This window comes from Elephas maximus, chromosome 15, assembly GCF_024166365.1.
Source record: "Elephas maximus indicus isolate mEleMax1 chromosome 15, mEleMax1 primary haplotype, whole genome shotgun sequence".
NCBI lineage: Eukaryota > Metazoa > Chordata > Mammalia > Proboscidea > Elephantidae > Elephas > Elephas maximus.
This window is the reverse complement of record NC_064833.1, coordinates 13,384,721-13,403,585: the sequence shown is the minus strand read 5'-3', so window position 1 is coordinate 13,403,585 and position 18,865 is coordinate 13,384,721. Positions and strand designations below refer to the sequence as shown.

The 18,865-nt window shown below is 43.3% G+C and overlaps 1 protein-coding gene across 7 annotated transcripts in view; it reads right to left on the bottom strand.

Annotated features, from left to right (window-relative positions):
* Positions 1 to 18,865, bottom strand: part of CYRIB (CYFIP related Rac1 interactor B) — a 181,148-nt gene that overhangs the window by 108,224 nt on the left and 54,059 nt on the right. For all 7 annotated transcript variants that reach the window (XM_049853750.1, XM_049853756.1, XM_049853753.1 and 4 more), the window contains exon 2: positions 11,872 to 11,924. The gene's annotated coding sequence lies outside the window, so the exon portion shown is untranslated. The remainder of the gene's footprint in view (positions 1 to 11,871; positions 11,925 to 18,865) is intronic.

The following is an 18,865-nucleotide window of genomic DNA, read 5'->3' as shown; positions in this document are numbered from 1 at the left end:
CCACAGCCAGGCAGATGTAGCTAGTCACACCTCCCTCTCCTCCCACGTGTGTGACTACCGGCAAGCAACGTAACCTCTTTGAACTTATCTTCTCATCCGTAACGTGGCAATAACCACCAGCTTTACAGGGATAATCTACTACCCGTCTGTCAGTGTGTTGACCTTCGGTGGCTTGCGTGTTACTGTGATGCTGGAAGCTATGCCACCAGTATTTCAAACACCGGCAGGGTCATCCATGGTGGACAGGTTTCAGGGGAACTTCTAGACTAAGACAGACTAGGAAGAAAGGCCTGGCGATCTGCTTCCAAAAATTAGTCAATAAAAACCCTATGGATCGCAACAGAACATTACCGGACTTGCTTGCTTTGGACACATTATCAGATGGGGTCAGTTGCCATCATGTTTGGCAAAGTAGAGGGCCAGGGAGGGCAAAGAAGACCCTCAGTGACACAGACGGGCACTAAAGCCACAACAACGGACTTGAACATGCTGGCAATCATGCAGATGATGCAGGACTGGGCAACATTTCATTCTGTTGTACACAAGGCCTCCATGAGTTGAAATCAACCAGACAGCAAGCTATCTATATCTTACAGGATATTATGAGAACTGACTGCGAAAACAAACGTAAGGTGCCTAGATCTCAATAACTGTAACTGTTCTTCCTCTGATCTTTTCCAAAATCTCAGGAAGTTCACTAGAATGTGAGCTTCTCAGGAGAAGGGATAATGCCTTCCTCATCTCCAATTCCAGAGAAGTGAAGGACTGAAGGGCTACTGCTTGGTGGGGAGGAGTGGAGTGAACGTTGAAGACGCAAGACTACCTCTAAGTGGGCAGGGCAGTGTGCTAGAATCAGCAATAGAAAGGTGAGGAAGAAAGACAGAAGTGCAGAGCCAAGAGAATCCAAAAAAAATGAAGGTGGAGCCTTGATCAAAGTGTGCCTAAAACCTATCCCACCTCTGGTTATGGGAGACACTCAACTGTCTCTATCACATATACAATTTGAATGAGGTTTTCTGTCCCTTGCAACTCAGAGCATCCTAACTGATAGATCCCGGGGCATGGCTGAAAGAACTATTGAGTGAAGGTCTGTGCAGAAACTCATGACACTTCCAGTGACTTAAGTCTTTCAGTTCCCTGAGACCAGATGAGTCCTGGTCACCCTGTATCCCCAGGCCTAGCACAGGGTCTGCACTCAGGTCCTCGATAAATTTTTTTTTTTTTAATAAATGAGTGTAATTAAACTCACCAAATCACTGGGTGTTTCAGAACCTTTTAAATCCCCATTCTCTAAGAATGTCTGGATCAGAAGAGCATCTGAGGAAAGCTCACAGGACTCAGAGCCATCAGACAAGACTGAGCTCAAATCATGGCTCCAACTGAGCCTCAGTTTCCCCCCTGCAAAATGGTCATACTAATACCTATTTCTCACGTGAAAGTACCTGAGGTAGGCTGCACTCAACAAATATTTATTTCCCTCCTTCTGTTCGGCTAACCCTACTTCATACCATGCAGTCTGACCTGGGGTTCAAAAAACGGGGTCCCCATACGTGTACAAGGAGTCCTGGTGGAGTAATGGTTACATGCTCGACTGCTAACTGAAAGATTGGTAGTTTGAACCCCCCCAGCAGCTCCATAGAGAAACACCTGGCAATCCGCTCTTATAAAGATTACACCCAAGAAAAACCTACAGGGCAGTTCTACTCGGTCACATGGGGTTGCTATGAGTCAAAAATCGACTCGATGGCACCCAACAACATACTGCACAGTACAGATACTGTGGGTCACACAAGAACCTGCCCGGACCTCTCAGCAGAGCCACCGGTAGGAGGGCGAGAACAGGTGAAGCACACCTGGGCCTCCCATCCCTCCACACACCTGTTCCCTCTAGGAGAGGTGCCTCAGGTGAGGGCATGTATAAAATTAGGCCAGCCAGCTCTTGGCTGCCACGCTTCCTCTCTCTGCTCTGCCAATTTCATCCTGGCACAGGCGTGAGACTGGGCCATTGGCAGTGTGGCAGAGCTGTACGTCCCGAGAGGCTGTCGATTCAACCATCTACCAGGGATGTGGAACTCTAGGTCGACTGTAAGCTTCAGGAGGGTGGGGGACTCACCTTGCTCACTGGTCTACCCCCAGCACCCAGCAGGCACCCAGTGAAATATTTTCTGAGAACATGCACAAAGATGAGTGGGTGGATAAGAATAGTGATGAAATCTGGATTTCCGGAATAGAACCACAGCTTCTTGTTACTGCAGTAGTCTGTCCCAACTCACAGCAACTCCATGTGTGCACAGTAGGACTGTTCCATAGGATTTTCAAGGCTGTGGCCTTTCTGAAGCAGATGGCCCGGCCTGTCACCAGAGGAGCCACTGGGTAGATTCGAACTGCCAACCTTTCAGCTAATAGCCAAGCGCTTAACCGTCTGTACAACCGGGGGACTCCAGAACCATAGCAAAACCTCATTATCTGTTGTTGTTGTGTGCTGTCAAGTCGGTTCCAACTCGTGGTGACCCTATAAGACAGTACAGCTGCCCCATAAGCTTTTCTAGGCTTTAATCTGTAGGGGAGCAGATGGCCAGGTCTTCCATTGAGCAGCTGAGTAGGTCTGAACCACCAACCTTTCAGTTAGCGGACAAGTGCTTAACCACTGTGCCACCAGGGCTCCTTCCCTCATTATTTAGTGCACGAAACTGACTCAAGGGCAGCTGGTTTGGGTTTTCTGGTTTTGAGTTTTTCATTTGTTTTTCTGCGCTCCTCAGCAGATAAAATCAAAGACCTAGAGCTTCTGCGACTAACAGGCCTGGATTGAGTTCCGGCCTGTTCAACACAGGTTACTAAACTGCTGAGTCACAGTTTCTTTCTTTGACTAACACAATTGTCAAGACTAAATAAGAATTTTTTTTTTTAATGCCTAGCAACTAGCCCTAGGTTATGGGGGACTTTGATTTTCTTTTTTGTACATTTTTGTTTTTTTATAATGAACACAAACTGGTTGTCTAACGAAAATAAGATGAAATAAAAGTTTCCATGGAATGATGCCTGTCAGTGTCTAGCCCTGCACCTAGGCCATAGTGTGGGTCCAGCCAATGTCCCTTTTCCATGAATGCCCTTCAGACATCTGGAAACAGTATGTCTCCTGGGTCTCCTATTTCTTGTTAAATATTTTAGCTACTTTAAAGTCATCCTCATAGACCTTGATGCTAGGGCTTCTTTTTCTTCCTCCTCTCCACAAGGACTCCTCCATCTGTTGAAACCCTGCTCCGGGTGTTGTATAACCAACAGCACGAGCTTCTTTGCTCATTCATCTGCTGATTCACCCACTGGGTGAAGACGGATTAAAAACCTACTACTGTATATTGGCTATCCTTTGCTTTTGCCTACCCACCATTCACAAACGGTCTCCTGGTTTCCTTGAGAAACACCCGCCTTTCCTCCTCCTCAGTCTCTCCTGTGCTTTGGGAGGTACAGCCTGGCTCCCCGCTTCTGCAGGGGTGGGCCTTTGACCCAGGACAGCCAATCAGAGCACCACATTCACCTGGCCACAGGGATTGGTTCAGGGACAGGCATGTTACCCAGATACAACCAATACAAGGCAGGGAGACTCAGTTCGGAGATTTTTGTTGAACTATTAGAAAAAAAAAGTGCCATTTTTTTTTTCTTCCTGCTAGAACTGCTGACAGCCATCTTACCATCACAATCCAAAAAGAAAAGGTAACAGGGACTGGAGGAACCCCTGAGACTAAGGCCCCAGAAAAAAAAGGCCTGCTAATTCAGAACTGAAGCCACTCCCAAAGTCCACCCTTCAGCCAAGGATTAGACAGGCCTATAAAACAAACGATAGCACACGTGAGGAACCTGCTTCTTAGTCCAATCAAGTATACAAGACCAAGCGGGCAACACCTACCCAAAAGTAAAGACACGAAGGTAGGAAGGGACAGGAAAACTGGATGAATGGACGGGAACCTGGGGTGTAAAGGGAAAGGGGGAGAGTGCTGACACATTGCTGGGATCACAACCAATGTCACAAAACAATTTGTATATAAGTTTTTGAATGAGAAACTAATTTGCATTGTAAACTTTCACCTAAGGCACAATTAAATTTAAAAAAGAAAAGGCAGGCAGTTCTGAGAGAGAGAAAAGCTTTTAAAAATCTTGGCAGTACTGTGTAAGCCTTGGATCCTTCATGCCTTAAGTTCCATCCCTGGGCTGCTGGATGACATAAACCAACAAATCCTCTTGCTGCAGAAGCCAGTTTGCGTTGGGGCTATATTTTGAGGCCAAAAGAATCAGTCAGAATAAAACCTTAAGTGCCGTGACATGCTGGGTATGGGTGGTCCCTGGACTCGTTCCAGGCACACACAGTCTGATGTGGAGATGGCTACAAACAACTACAGTTGTTTAAAGACAATGAGATTACAAGTAGTCCTGACTTCCCACAGGGTTCCGTTCCAACGGCTACTCTCTCCTAAGTCGGTTCTGACCTAAGTGGAATACGGGTTTTTTTTTAGTTTTCGTTATTACTGCGTTTTATTATCAGTATCTTTATAAAGCCGATCTTTGTCTTTGGGGATTGGAAACATTTGAGAATGCTAACATCAGATGACATGCTGCAACACTGTAGTTCATATTACCATAAGATGTACAAAAATAAAAAGGACAGTCGTAAGTACAGTTCATTGTACCTAACTGGTCGTAAGTGGAGGACTACCTGTACTGCTTTAATTAAATACTACACAGGGTCTGGGGACAGTGGTGGTTCTGTGGCAGAATTCTCACCTTCCATGTGAGAGACCCAGGTTCGATTCCCAGCCAGTGCATCTCACCCACAGCCACCACCCGTCCGTCAGTGGAGGCTTTTGTGTTGCTCTGATGCTGAACAGGTTTCAGTGGAGCTTCCAGACTAAGATGGACTAGGAAGAAAGGTCTGGCAATCAACTTCCAAAAAATCAGCCACTGAAAACCCTATGGATCACAAGGATCCAATCCTGTTATGCACGGGGTCGCCATAAGTCGGAGACCAACTCGAAGGCAGCTAACAACAACAGCTCAGGACAATATGAGCCGAGGGAGAGCCAGGGGAGGCTTCATGGAAGTAATAGTATCCAAACCTACTCTGTATCTCTATTCAGGCAGTAAAGATAGAATTACTGTTTGGTGAGTCAGATAACACTGTTGACTCACATTCATCTCACAGTAAACTAAAACCACTATATCCCACATTGCAATAGGCACAATGATACTTCAAGTGCTTAACAACACTCTGAATGAGCCCACATAACAGGGTCTCAAGAGACCACCAGCAAAGTGCCAAGATTAAATAACCCTGAATGGCAAGAATTTCATCTGAATGTTACCGACACCCTTAAATAATACTCGGGTCAGCTTCCGTGATTTTCATTCTATAAACTTAAGTTTTCACTCCTGTTTCTTTGTCCACTTGAATTACTGTGGATCAAATCACAACAGGATCCTAAGAACAGCCCTTTTAAGATGGATAACCCACTTCCTGAATTAATCACCAAATGATAAAAAGGCAGAGAGCCCCTCTGGTTCCATAAAACATTTCATCATGGGTAGCTATCTGGCTGATAGCAGAAGACAACAATAAGAACAAGGAAAGCACCTCTGGGAACATCCATTTTGTTAAGAAAGGCCCTAAAGGTGGCCCTTTTTAAGTGAATAGGAGCCAGTGTCTCTTAGACCTTTGATAATGCATGCTCCACGGGAGAGCTATGAAGGTCAAATAAGTCAGGAAAGCAGAACCCCCTGCAAGAAAATTCTCCTTGCCTTTGCTGCTTCTAAACACTTCAGCAACTCATTCAGCCAGCTGCTCCAACTTTCCAAATCAAAGAATCTTACAGTTGGAAAAATTAATACTGACAGAGTACTTCTGCGTGGTCTTAACAGAGATGCCAGGGATTAGAGGCAGGAGGAGAAAGGCTTAAAACACCTTCCAGCAAACTTGGATTTCTAAGCGAACCGGTTGGGTTACCTCTGTTTTCAAAACACCTTTAAGATTACTATCAAACAAATATTATTCAGCCATAAAGAGAAATGGATGGACCTTGAAAACATTATGCTAAGTGAAGTAAGTCAATCACAAGGACAAATATTATGTGATTTTACTCATGTGAAATATCTACAACAGGCGTATTGAATGTATAGAGACCAAAGTTTATTAGTGATTACCAGGGGCAGAAGGGAGAGGGACAAGGGGAGTCACTGTTTACAAAGCACCGAGTTTCTGTTCATGGTGACAGAAAATTCAGCAATGGATTATCAGTGACGGTTACAAAACATGATTAATGAAACTCATGTCCCTAACCTAACGTTCAACTGGCAAATACTGTGTTACATGTATTTTTACAATAACAACCAAAAAAAAAATTACCATTGAACTTCACTTCCTCTACTTTCATGCCACATGACTCTGCACACCTACTTTACCCTCTTGTTTCCTAGAAGATGGGATTATCGTTTACCACACATATTTACCGGGCAGCTACTTGGCTCACGTAAAAACCAAAACCAAACCAAACCCTTTGCCATGGAGTCGATTCCAACTCATAGCAACCCTACAGGACAGAGTAGAACTGCCTCAAAGACTTGCCAAGGACCACCCTGTGGGTTCGAACCGCAGAACTTTTGGTTAGCAGCCATAGCACTTAACTACTATGCCACCAGGGTTTCCAAGTAGTGCCAGGCAATGAAGAGTCCGAGAGGTATGGATGTGTGAGGACTAAGCCAGGGAACAGGGTAAAGCACCTGTGCTCAAAAGGCAGGTAATAAATGTTATCTCTTTCCCTTTTTTTTTCTTTCCCTTTAGGGATCAGTAACACCAAGGAGACCTGCTCAACTTCTCTAAAATTGAGAGCAACTTTCATGCCAAAAGCTCCAAAAGCAAAGTTTTATTTTTTTTCCAACTAGTTTGTTTTTAATTGAAAAATGCTATGTATTTATATTTAAAAATTCAAAAAAAATAAAGGATATACAGTTGAAGATCTTCTATCCATCCTGGATCCACAATCCCCTAGGCTTTTCCAAAAAGTAAACAGTACCCCCCACCCACCTGCCTCGCACGCTTTTTTGGGTGTCCTTCCAGGAGTAGTTTATGCATATTCAAGCATGTATATGTATATGTTTGGGGTGGGAAAATGTATATGCAGTTACGAAAAAAAAAAAAACCCAAGCCCACTATCGTCAAGCCAATTCCAACTCATGGTGACCCCCTGTGTTACACAGTAGAAAAGCTCCATAGGGTTTTCTCAGCTCTAATCTTCATGGAAGCAGAATGCCATTCCTTTCTCCTGCAAGCAGCTGGATGGATTCGAACTGCCAACCTTTAGGTCAGCAGCCCATCGCAAACCACTTGCACTACCTTATAGCATACCACATACACATCTCTGCATATTGCTTTTGTTTTTACTTAAGAATGTATTTTAGATATCATTTCTTCATAAAAGTACGACTTACTCTTTTACATCGTAGCATCATATTCTACTGTAAAAAAAAGTACACGATAATTCAATTATTCCTCTATTGACAGACATTAAGTTGCTTCCAGGATCTTGGTATTAAAAACAATGCTGCAATGAACATAACTTACATTAGGCACATTTTCACACACATCTTTAACACAGATAGGGTTTACAGGCTAAAGCCCCTGAGGTGGAACAGCAGTCAAGGGGTAAGTGCACTTAAAACGTTGTTTGGCTGTTGCTGGGTCCCAGTTGAGTAGACAGCGCTCAATTGCCCTTCAAGGTGGGTGTAGTAATTTTCACTCCAACCAATAGTGTAATGAGAATCCCTGTTTCTCTTCCCACATTTACAAAAGATTTCTTGTTTGTTTTAACACAAGGAAAAGAGAGCAGAGCTCCACTCTTACTCCATTGTCTCCTCTTGCCTCTGTGATATCACACGTGACACCACTAACTACTTTCTGAAAATTCCACCTATGGAAGCACAACCCAGAGATCATAACTGACAGCAGGATGTCAGAGCCAGTGCTGCACTGCAGTGCTCATCCTGGCTCACAAAAGCTGAATGTATCTTGTCCCAACTCTGCCTTCAGTGACTTCTGTGCCATTATGCTGATAGCTTGAAATTGGTCATGCGTGGGAGTATTTACACCACAGAAATCAGTAAACACTACAAATCAGGGCTTGTTCTTATTCTCCCAGATAGCAGTTAAATATATACCAGCTCATCAATGCATACTACAGTAGAAACCGAGGCTCTGCCACCCTTCTCTGGATATTTCAGCAACAATCTTGATGCTGAATTGGTCACAAGTTCTTAGAATCTACTTATTATGTCTTCAAACACTGCCTTTCCCCACTCCCTCTAGGTATATGGAGTACCCTCTCATTCTCTCCTCTATGTCTCTTTTCTGTTCTTTCATATTTCCATCTCTTTATGGTTTGGTGTTAAATTCTTGGTGATTTCCCATAACGCAGTAATTCTAAGCTAGACTAGACAAACCCATTTCCATCAAGTTGATTCCAACTCATAGTGACCCTGTAAGAACAGAGTAGAACTGCCCCATGGGGTTTCCAAGGCTATAATCTTTACAGGAGCAGACTGCTACATCTTTCTCCTGTGAAGCTGCTGGTGGGTTTGAACTGCTGACCTTTTTGTTAGCAGCTGAGCACTTAACCACTGCACTATACCCAGGCTCCTAGAGCAGACAGCCTGGGGCTAAATCCTAGCACCATCATATACCAGCCATGTGACCTTGGTCAAATGACTTAACCCCTTATGCCTTAGTTTTCTCTTCTATAAAATATGGATAATAATGTTTTCCTCAAAAATTTGTTCTTAGGAATACATGAGCTAATGCAATAAACTACAAAGAACCGTGTCTGGCATATACCAAACCAAACCAAACCCACTGCCAGTGAGTCGATTTTGACTCATAGCAACCCTATAGGACAGAGTAGAACTGCCCCGTAGAGTTTCCAAGCAGCACCTGGCAGATTTGAACTGCTGACCTTTTGGTTAGCAGCGGTAGCACTTAACCACTACACCACCAGGGTTTCCTGGCACATACTAAGCACTTAATAAATGTTAACTGTTATTATTATCTTCCAGTTCACTAGTTCTCTCTTCAGCCATATCTACTCTGTCATTTAACCTTTTCCTGGAGCCTCTGAGGCTGGATGAACCCCCGAAACTACTGCCCTGAGATAATCATTAAGCCTTAAACTGAAACCATCCCCTGAAGTCATCTCTAAACCAAACAGTAGTTTAGCTTAATTGCAATAGGATGTCCACCTTGAGCACTGTGTTCCTTTAAAGAATCATCTATATGAAGTCAAATTGACAGCAGCAACTTGAAAGTTTAGATGAGAAACTTAAGGGCAGTGAGTTGGTGGTGTGATGGTGAAACAGTTCAGAAAAGGATACCAAGAAAGGTAGCAAAACTTGAAGAATGTAACCAATGTCGGTGAATTGTACTACAGAAATGGTTGAATTGACGTATGCTTAGTTGTATATATCTTCACACACGCACAAAAAAAAAAAAAAAAACGAACTTAGCTCCTACGCCCTAGGGCCAACATGTGGGTGTAAAAGGCCCTTGAGCTCACATTTAACCATTTGGCTTAGATTCCTCTCCTTATTTTTGGCACTTGGGGATTTCCCTTTCTTATGAGCTCATCTCTTCAATCTAAGTCAACTTCTATGTTAATACCAGGAAGGATCCACGCAAATCATTTGGCCAGAAGTATTCCATGGTCACCAAATCTAATATAACCACTTACCCACACGAGTTCTGTCCATATTAAAAATGAATCTTACTCATGGGTTACATTATAAAGTCAGCATATAATAGGAAAATTGAAGAGTCAATATTCCCCTTGAAAGTCCCATGAACAGGTCTCAAACTGGAGACTGGAGACTAACGAGCTATCTCCTGTTAACTCCAACAGCCAGTTTTTCTTCAGCATTAGATTAGGTTTCTTAGGCTGGGCACCAGATTAAATAGCAGGCTTGGATTTAGGGGCCATACTGTATGATAATTAATACCACTAAATATAAGAAACACATTCAGTGGTGCAAGATGCTGACACTCTAAAAAGCCATGAGAATGAAGACCTACTGAAGATACAGCAAGTTCACGTCGCCCATTCATGCTCGCTTCAAGACAGTGCCCACCAGGTAGAATGACAGGACCATCCATGTTCTTTAAAGTATTATTTTTATCTCTACTTTGTTCTGTTGGACAAGTTAAAAGCATGAACCTATGATGATAGAAGTCAGAAGAGAGGTCACCTACAGGCATAGTGGAGCCCTGGTGCCACAGTGGTTAAGAGCTTGGCTCCTAACCAAAAGGTTGGCAGTTCGCACCACCAGCCACTCCTTGGAAACCCTACTGGGCAGTTTTACTCTGTCCTATAGGGTCACTATGAGTTGGAATCCAAGGCAACAAGTTTGGTTTGGTTTTTGAATGAGAGTAGTAGTGACGGTGAAAGGGTATGTGGGACTGTCCTAAGGGGATGGAAACACTGTATATCTTGATCTTTAGGGTGGTTAGATGAATGTAAAGTATTAAAAATTCATTGAGCTGTACAATTAGAATATGTGCGTTTTTGACCAGTGATTCTTTAGAAGAATCCTGATCAAAAGGGGGAAAAAAGGCAGAACAGAATTTACAATTCTCATCAAGTCCAGACTTCCTGGAGCCACTGAAACTGGATCAACCCCTGAAATTATTGCCCTAAGATAGTCTTTAAATCTTAAACTTTAACCAAAAATATCCCCTGAAATCTTCTTAACACCAAACAATAAAATAGTTTAGCTTAATTAGTAAAGTATGTTTGCCTTGAGCACTGTGCTCTTTTAAATAACTATCAATATGGGATCAAATTGGCAAATAGCAACTCAAAAGGTTAGATAGAAAGCTTGGGGTGCAGTGAGTTTATGTTAATGGTGGAGGAACAATGCAGAAAAGAAGGGTGAGAATAGCTGCACAACTCGAATAATGCAATCAATGTCACTGAATTGCACATGTAGAAACTATTGAATTGGTGTATGTTTTGTTGTGTATATTCTTGACAATAAAAAAAATATGCACACACACAAAAGGATCAAAAGCTCTCCCAAAAAAAAAAGATTTGTGCATTTTACGGTATATAAATTATACTTCAAAATATAATTCAAAGCACACATAGGAGTGACTGCTACATAACATTCCGCCAAGTGGTCTCCACTCTATGGCTAAGCCTCTCCAGAGGGTGGGCAGTCAAATGGAGGGCAGTGATTAGATCAAGAAAGCATAGGAAAAGAGGGAGCAGGCAAAGGGGTGTCCTGCTGGGGACAGAGGACACCCAAAGTCAAGGAGTTGATGGCTGTCCATGAGAAGCCTTACAGGGGAGACAGGATTGCGGTGGGTAAGAGCACTAGCTCCAGGGCCAGACTGCCTGGGTGTGAATTCTGACTCTATCCATTGCTAGTGGAGTGACTTTGGGCAAGTTACTTCCCTTCTTTGAACTTCAACTTTGAAGGGTTGCTGTGAAGCTTAAAAGAATAATTCAGGTTTACCTTAGCATATAGTAACTATTCATAAATATGACTATCATTATTACTAATGACAGGAGACAGAAAATGTTTTCCTCCCTCCAAAGTTACAGTTCTTATTTAAATTAATAATTTTTTTTTTTTAACCTTATAGGATCTCAGTAAGTATTCACGGAATGAAGAATACATGGATTCTGACCGCAACAGAGGTAGAAGCTCATTCGTTCTAAAAGACTAAAATTCGCCTCCCTGCTATTACCACCCAGCACTTTGATTTTCCTTCATAGTGAAGTGGTTAAGATCACAGGCTCTGGAGCCAGACAGCCGTGGTCAAATCTCGGCCCTGGTACTTACCAACTTGGTAACCTTGGACGAGTTACTCAACCTCCAGGCCTCAGTTTCTTCTCCTGTAAAAGAAAAGTGAGAATTAAGATGAAGGAAGTTCTCACTACCAGCTGCAGTCAATTCCGACTCATGGCAACCCACGTGTGTCAGGGCGGAACTGTGTGCTCCATAGAGTTTTCAGTGGCTGATTTTTTAGAAGTCAATCTCCAGGCCTTTCTCCCGAGGTGCCTCTGGGTGGACTCAAACTGCCAACCTTTTAGCAAGCTGTAGAGCGTGTGAGCCATTTGCACCACCCAGGAACCCCAGCACATACTAAGCTCCCAGTAAAATCCCCAAAAAAAAAAAAAAAAAATCCTAGCCACTGTTATTTCTTCATCTACCAGAGACATAGTCTGGGGACAACAGACCGTTATAGTTTACAGAGCATGGCGCACCAACATTTTTCTAATTTAATGCTCACAGTAGTCTTGTGTGTTATGAAGGAAGAGATGGAGATTCAGAGAAGTTAACTTGCTAAAGGTTGCAGAGTGAGTAAAGACCAAAGCTTCAAACCAAACTCCCGTGACTTAGGGACAGTTTGGCTGGACTACATTTTCCGAGACACAGAAGAGGGGTCAGGCTGTCCTTTCAGATTCAGAGCGCTGAAAAGGGAATGCTAGAACCCAGCAACGCACTCAGCTCACTTGAGTCTGAACTGGTCTTCCTCATTCTGCCCCTGAACCACTTCCTGTCTTGGATTTCTCCATTACCGGGAAAGGAAAACACGCGCACAGACACCTGTCTTGTCACCCTCAAAATCTCTTACACCGACATAAGCTTATGAATCAGAGAGTCTTAGTAAAACCAAAGTCAAACAACATCTCATTTCAGTGCGTTCATCAGCGTTTAGCGCGAAGATCGGAGCCAAGTCTGCAGTGTCTAGACGCACTGATTACTGCACAGCGAAGGAGCAGAATGCCTTTTTCTTGGGCTTTATTTTGATTAAATCTTTAGTTGCCTAAGTTTTTTCTCTTTGCTTTCAATCGGCTGGACGGCAACGGGATTTCGGTTTTCATCAGGTGCTGAAATGACTGGAAGCCACTTCACCAATATCATTTCACTCACAGAAGGTTGGGGGCCATGCTTAATTGTCATGAGGGAACACTATCTGCTGATCACTCCAGCCACTTCTAATGCTCTGGCCAGCTCCCCTTTCATTCCCAGGACAGATTTTCTTTCTGCTGTTGCCGCAGCACGTTGTGGCTTAAAATTCCCTCTTAAATAATCACAGAACTGTCCAGGGGCCAAGAAAGAGAGGATTTAATTTAAGTACCATTTAAGCACACTCGGAAGCCATGTCCTCAAATGTGTGCAACACGCACATAAGCTGCTCGAGCACCTGCACACACACGACTCGTGATTACAGCTCTCCTGATTTACTGCGTCTTCTGGTTCCATAAAGCACGGTTTTTCTTTCTGATTCTTTGATCAGATTCACCAAATAGAAAATAGGGACAAATGGTTAACTTGGGTAAAGTTGTAGGGCCCTGGGCAAAAGTCCTAGAAATTAAAACAAACACGCTCACCCACTCCCACAAAACGTTTATCTTGTTTTGAAAAACACCCAGAGGGAATTGATCACTGCCCCACTAGAGACAAACACAAGAGATGGGGAGTAAGTCGCTCTGGTAGAAGGAAAAGAGGGCATCTCTCAACAAGGGCAGCTTCTTCACTTCCAAGGTCTAGGCAGAGAGACCCTGGACTACCTGGACAGGTTAGATCTTGTCTCCCCTTGAGGCTCACACCCTTGGCTTCAACCCCTCAGTCTCCCAGAGCTGTGTGACTTTTGGCAAGTCACTGAACTTCTCTCCACTCTAGCAGCCTCCTCTGTAAAGTAAGGACACTCATTTATTCAAGAGGTATCTAGTGATCACCTGTTACGTGCCAGGCACTGTGGTCAGGGAGATAATTCCATGAACTAAACCTTCCCAGGTGCCCAAGAGCTCTCAGAAATTAGTGGGGTCAATGGCAGGCAAACAGGTAATTACAATTAAGTACAATTGACTAAGTGTTACAACAGGGGTGAGAACAGGTGCTGGGGGTCACAGAAATGGGTACCCAATTAACTCAGCAGGAATGGGGAGTGACAGATGTAAGAAATGCTCCCCCAAGGAGGTAACACCTAGGCTGAGAACTAAAAGACAAGTTGATCCAGCCCAGACAGGAGGGGTTCCCAGTAGAAGTAACAGCATGCAAAGGCTCACAGGTTAGATTGTTTGGTTCACATGGAGGGTCAAGCACAAGATCTGTGAAGAGAGCTGAGACTGGATAAATAAGCAGGTGGCCTTGCCAGGGCTGTCATAAAGCACAAGGCCAGGTGACCTCTTTTGAGTCTTCTGAGAGCCGGGGTCCCACTGCTTCAGACAGTCTTTGCCAGCATGCTGATGATCCTGAGCCCTCTCCAGGTCGCCAGGGTAGTCCCATTCACCATAAGTGGGCCTTCCTCCTTCCTCATTTCTTTTCCCCTCGGGGGTAACTGGGCAGTGACTCAAGAAGGGAGCTGTCCTCTTTGTCAGCTGGTTGTAAAAAAGCACCCAGGGCTCATTTACACAATTCAGTCTTCTCACCAACCCCCTTTCCCAACCCAGCCCCTGGCCTAACAGAAGACACTACTGGAATGATCTCCCTCATCTGTCTCTCCAGAAGACTTAAAGTTACCTCAGGGCTGACGCTGAGTTTTTGTCATTCCAGGGTCCCCAGCACTTGGCACTAAGCCTGACACATAGTAGGTCCTCAAAAACGCATGCAGAGCTGAACAGATTTTCTCTCTCTTCAAAAGCCAGAGCCCACTAATGGAGCAGCTGTTTGAGGCCAGAGGAGGCGGGGTACCCAGACCCTATTAATTCACCCTTTTCCTCCAGGAAATTCCATGAGAGTCCAGGAGCTCCGTAAAGCCCAGTCTGAAAACTAACAACCAGTTTAGCCTGTCCCTTTATTATACATAAGAAACTCAGAGCCAAAAGAAATGACTTACCCAAGGTCTTAGCAAATGTGATATAATGTTTTCAGAGGGGGCGCAGAGTTGATTAAATGGAACACTGGGCAGTTACCCATACCATAAACATTGTTTATTTTAGAGCAAAACCTAATGTTAGCAGGCTGAGTGGACACTTTCCTTTATCTGGTCACCAAATGATACCACCTAGGCTTTTCTAGCAAAGACTAAACGTTCCCACTGGAGCAAATCTAATGAAGATGACCAGGGTTTTTTTTAGGGACTGAATATATTTTTGATTATGCATCATTTTTTAAGTTTATTACGCATTATGTTGGAAACCCTGGTAGCGTAGTGGTTAAGTGCTACGGCTGCTAACTAAAAGACTGGCAGTTCAAATCCAACAGATGCTCCTTGCAAACACTATGGGGCAGTTCTACTCTGTCCTATAGGGTCACTATGAGTCGGAATAGACTCAATGCGAATGAGTTTCATGTGTTATGTTAAAGAGGCTATGAGGATTTTTTATAAGTTGAGCTTATCAAGTCACTTAATCCCTTCCTGTTTTTTTAATGTTTCGATATTAAACAACTTTACAATCGTATCAAAGACAATTTTTAAAGAAGACATTTCTAACCATAATTCTCTACCAAAAGAATTTTTCACAATGCTTTGTCTTCTTAAACTTTTATTCAGTTTCTGTACTGCACATGTATTAAAAGGAATTAGCTTTAGTGTAAAACTTCCTTAAATACAGTCCTCATAAAACAAACAAAACCTCTTACTGCCCATGTCATCATGTTTCTGATAAACACCACAAAGCAAAACTTAGACTAAAATTAAGTGCACCTGGAAATTCTGGTTTTGAGCCATTTAGGGCAGTATTTTTTAGCCTGTTTCATTCAGTAAGGAGCCCTGGTTGCACAACGGTTAGAGAGCTTGGCTGCAAACCATAAGATCAGTGGTTCAAACCCACCAGTCTCCTCCTCTGGAGAAAGATGTGGCAGTCTGCTTCTGTGAAGATTTACAGCCTTGGAAACCCTATTGGACAGTTGTACTCTGTCGTATAGGGTCGACCGCTTTGAGTCAGAATTGACTCCAAAACAGTGGGTTTGGTTTTGGTTTGGTTTTCATTCAATAATTGTGCTCACACTTCAAACATCCCAGTTAACAGGCGAAGGAAAAGAGGTATTTTACTTATTCCACCTGGCATAGCAAACTCTACTCTGGGAATTCTCAATAGCTGCTGTCATGGAGGAAACCCTGGTGGTGCAGTGGTTAAGTGCTACGCTGCCAACCAAAGGGTCGGCAGTTCGAGTCCACCAGGCGCTCCCTGGAAACGCTATGGGTCCGTTCTACACTGTCCTAGAGGGTCGCTATGAGTCGGAATCGACTCGACAGCACTGGGTTTGGTTTGGTTGGTTGGCTGTCATGGATTGAATTGTGTTTCCCAAAAAAGATACGTGGAAGTCCTAACCCCTACACTAGGTAAATGTGACCTTGTTTGGGGAAATAAGACTGTGCTTTGCAGATGTTATCAGCTAACAGTCCTAAAGGAGTAACGCATGTTGTAATTCTAATCCATTTTGAGTGATGTCTTACAAAACAGAAGGACAGGCATGGAAAGACAGTCAGGTACAAGGGAAGACAGCATGTGAGGATCCACCTACAAGCCAAGAAACGCCTGGGGCTGCCAGAACCTGCAGGAGACAAGAAAGAATCTTCTAGAGCCTACTGTGAGAGAGATCATATAACCCTGCCAACTGCCTGAATTCGGACTCCTAGTCTCCTGAACTATCAGAAAATAAACGTTCTTTAAAACCACCCACTTTGTGGTATTTTTTAAGGCAGCCCTGGCAATCTAAGACAGGTTGCTTATTGTTGAAAAGTTAAAGTCAATATATTTTTTCTGCAAGTGAAATGACACCTCAAACAGTCTAGCACAGTGGTTCTCAACCCTCACTTGACCAGGGTTCCTCGGGGGGGGGGGGGGGGGGGGCGGAATAAAACACAGCTGCCTGGTCTCAATCCAGCGCAATTAAAACAGGCGAGGGGTGGGGGCCGGGGGGGACGGGAAGCTGACACCCCAGGCAGCATGAGTTTCCAAAGCTCGCCAGGTGATTTTAATGTGCAGATGGCACTGAGAAGCATCAGGCTAAAATAACTCATTATTCAAAGGAAGCTCAAGGGAAATCTTGTCTGGAAATGAAGAACTCCTTTGTAATTAAATAAAATAGCAAATGTAAAAAGTGTCTGTCACCCAGAAGACACTTAAGAAACGTTAATTAAGCAAAAAATATATATAATGCAAATAATTACCCCTACCCCTTCGTGAATTCATCTTGTAATTTTATTGGCTTGTTTATCACTTGTTTTTTTTAAAACCAGGATTCCTCCTATCCCTGTTAATAAAATTATACCCATAATCCTGTACACTTCCAAGAGCTCTGCAATATTTCCAACAACCCTTAGTCATTTACTTAATAAAATTTTCCCCCTGAACAGCGGCTAATATAGACGAAGCACTCAATAAATGTTAACTATTAATAATTATCATTGTTCAGAATTATTTTAATTCATAATTCACCTAAATTAAGCTTAAATTTATTTTACACTACTAGGAGGTCTTGTTGTTTAGGTGCCATTGAGTCAGTTCCAACTCATAGCGACCCTATTATGCACAACAGAACGAAACACTGCCGGTCCTGCGCCATCTTTACAATTGTTGTTATGCTTGAGCCCATTGTCGCAGCCACTGTGTCAATCCATCTCGTTGAGGGTCTTCCTCTTTTTTGCTTATCCTCTAAGGAGGATTTAGCAATAGTTTAAGAAGTTATTAGGCCAATGTTTAACCAATTTGCGAAAGTATACTTTTTTATGGAACCAATTATTTTTATAATTTTATGAAAAAACTATGAAATGTGATCACCGTAAGTGTGGCTTTGAATCCACCCCGTTCAAAGGGGTCCTGTGAAAACTACTTGTTAATGCTCAGCAGTTTCCATAGTAACATGGAAATACTACAATTACAATTAGTTAAAAATGGTCTCTCAATCCAACTTCCTTCCCCACAACTGCCTCCCTGAGCCTGAATTAGAAAGTGTTACTGACATCTGTTTATATTACCCCTCAGTTCTGAGAAGCCAAAAATCGATTTGAAAAAACTACGATTTCTTAATTAAAATGTGGAGGGTTTTATTAAGAACTTGTCCAAACATCTTGTTGCCGTACTTGGATGAATTACTGTGGTCCTGCTCATCTTCTCACCTGCAGGGCCAACCATGGGAGGAATTTAGCAGGTGTATTTTTATGGGGGATTCCAAGTTTTTAGGAAACCCTGGTAGCGCAGTGGTTAAGTGCAATGGATGCCAAAAAAAATGACGGCAGTGGGTTTTTATGGGAGATTCACACTCCTTTATCAGTGGACCTTCTATAGCTCTCACACCTGAGCCTTGCAAGACTCCTTTATGCCTTCCAGCTCCAAAATCTTGCCATTTCATATTTTAGATCAACCAGACTGAAAAACACACATCCAAAAAAAGTCACGATGTGTACTTTTCTCTATGTGTGTTGTTGCTGTTGCCGTTGCCGTTGTTGGTAGGTGCGTGCCATCGACATTGATAATTTCAACGAACTGAAGAAAAAAATTCAAGCCTCGACTTGCAATAGTGGGGGATTCTACAGGGAAAATATTAAATGACACAGGAAGCATCAAAAGAAGATGAAAGGAATACACGGGTCACTATACCAAAAAGAACCGGTCAATGTTCAATCACTTCAGGAGGCAGCATATGATCAGGAACCGATGGTACTGAAAGAAGAAATCCAAGACGCACTGAAGGCATTGGTGACAAACAAGGCTCAAGGAATTGACAGGATACCAACTGAGATGTTTCAACAAACCGATGCAGCACTGGAAGTGTTCACCCGTCTATGCCAAGAAATTTGGAAGACAGCTACCTGGCCAACCAACTGGAAGAGATCCATATTTATGCCTATTTCCAAGAAAGGCGATCCAACTGACTGTGG